Below are 2,344 nucleotides of genomic sequence, written 5' to 3' on the forward strand. Positions count from 1 at the left end.
GAAATGGATGAGGATAAGAATATTTACACGGGTACTGTGGGACTGGGGTGACATCAAAATGCAGAAGGGATACTCAGCCAAATGCAGTCGATGCAGAGGGGAGTTTGGATAGGAGGAATCAAAGATTTAGTGTGGGAAGGCCTCTTGGAGAAGTGATTTTAGGATGGTTTTGAAGGTGAGGAGAGGTGGACTGTCAGATATGGGTGTAGATGGGAGGATGTTCCAAGTCAAATGGAGGACATGGGCAAGGATTGGGCAGCAGACTAGACAAGATTGCAGTTCAGTGACTAAACTGGAGATAGAAGAACGAAAGATGTGAGTTGTGTTGTATGTAGTTCAGTGCTGCGGAGATGGATAGGCAACCATTAGAGATTTTTGAGGAGTGGGGAAGAGATCAGCTGAACGTTTTTTTTCAGTAAAATGATCCGGACTGCAGAATTAAGTATGGATTGGACTAATATGAAAATGTTTCCATTTGTGCTCTCTTAAAACTTTCTTATGAAAGTTCTCAACCTTTCTCAGTAAAAATGTAAGTGAAGAGGTTCCATAAAGTTTCCTCAGGCTTAATTATTTTTAAAGATAACTGTGGATCATTATTGTAAAGATGAAATCATATTGATCAAAAATGCAGCTTGTGAATCAAAAAAGCTAGATTTGTATTTTTTATTAAACTTAAATCCTTAACTTTAATGTTGGGTACTGCATGACTGGGAAGAAACGCAGGGGAACCCGGTTTTATGATTTCCTATACCCTACTTGGGTCACCATCTTTTTTTTTTAGTTTGTAAGTCTCTGAAGGTTAGTTATATCTGCTAAGACAAGGGCCTGTTTACATGCATGTATGTGAAACATTAGTAAAATTTACCTCTAGATGGATAATCCTGAGGTGTCAGGATGCCATTTCTGACAACTTCTAGCCTTTGCAGCAGGTTGGACACCACGTACTAGTACTACTACTACTAATAATAATAATGATGGCATTTATTAAGCACTTACTATGTGCAAAGCACTGTTCTATGAGCAGTGTGGGTGTAAAGCAGCAGTGCCTGCCACCACCCTCTCCACCCTCCTCTCCAGGACACCTGGAGCCCATCAGACTAAGGATTCAGGGGGTTAGGGAGCAGTGGCATGCTTTTGCTTATTTTAGAAGTGCAGCCCCGCAAGCTTGCATGTTGGAGGCTCAATAGTATGTGGTTTCCAACCTGCCACTGCTCGCTAACCCCCCAGATCCTTAAGCCTGAGAGGAGAAGGGTGCTGGTAGGCCCTGTTGCCTCGCGCCTGCCCTAAGAGCAAAGTGAATAGCTTTACTTCCTCCGGAAAATGCTGCAGAGAATGTACAGGGGCAGGAGTGAGGAGGAAAACCAGTGGCACCTATCACTACTCCACAGTGCCACTCTCACTGGAAAAAGATTCTCACCTTCGCGGCTGAAATGCAATCTAATCAGGGTTCCTAAGAAGTGTGAATAATAGTGATGATGATGGTGTTTGTTAAGCTCTTACTATGTGCCAAGCACTATTATAAGCACTTGGGTAGATACAAGGTAATCAGTTTGTCCCAGGTGGGGCTACCAGTCTTATTCCCCATTTTACAGATGAGGGAACTGAGGAACAGGGAAGTGAAGTGACTTACCCAAGGCCGCACAGCAGACAAGTGCGGGGCAGGGATTAGAACCCATAACCTTCTGATTCCCAGGCCTGTGCTCTATCCACTACGCCATGCATTTCTGCCCCCAAGAAAACTGTGGGGCTCACTGGGTAGCCATTCACGGCATATTCATCATTCAGCCACTTAAAAAAAAATCTGAAAATGTAGGACTCCTGCTGAAGGGCCCATTTGGATTATTAAAACTACCTGCTACTGCAATGTGCACCAAACCCCAACGGATGTCAGTCTGGAATAAGAACACCTAATTTTCAAAGGTCACACCAAATGAGTTAGTCATTTGGGCTAATTATACATATGCCTTGGGTCATACATCCCTCCCAGGGACTCTGCCAGTGTAAAAAGCCTGGAAGCAAGGAAGATGGTAACGTTCTTAAAAGTACATACATGGCTTTGTATTTTACTCCTCTGTTTCGGCTACAAGAGGGGTTATTCTCGTATCCTGCTAATTTAGGCTTATTAATTCATGCCTTAAGCAAAATCAGAGCATGTTAAACACTATAAATCAGTATTTTTTGGTCGTATTCATTTTTGATATAGACTACAGCCTTTATATAAACACCCAATTTTGAGCCCTTTTTGTAAATTACAGAGTAAGAACTGAGAAGATTTTGGATTCATGTTTAAACTGCTGAGTAACTTTAAAACAAGTAGCATTTATTAAAATAAAATTTACACTCA

The sequence above is a fragment of the Tachyglossus aculeatus genome, chromosome 5, assembly GCF_015852505.1.
Source record: "Tachyglossus aculeatus isolate mTacAcu1 chromosome 5, mTacAcu1.pri, whole genome shotgun sequence".
NCBI classification, from domain to species: domain Eukaryota; kingdom Metazoa; phylum Chordata; class Mammalia; order Monotremata; family Tachyglossidae; genus Tachyglossus; species Tachyglossus aculeatus.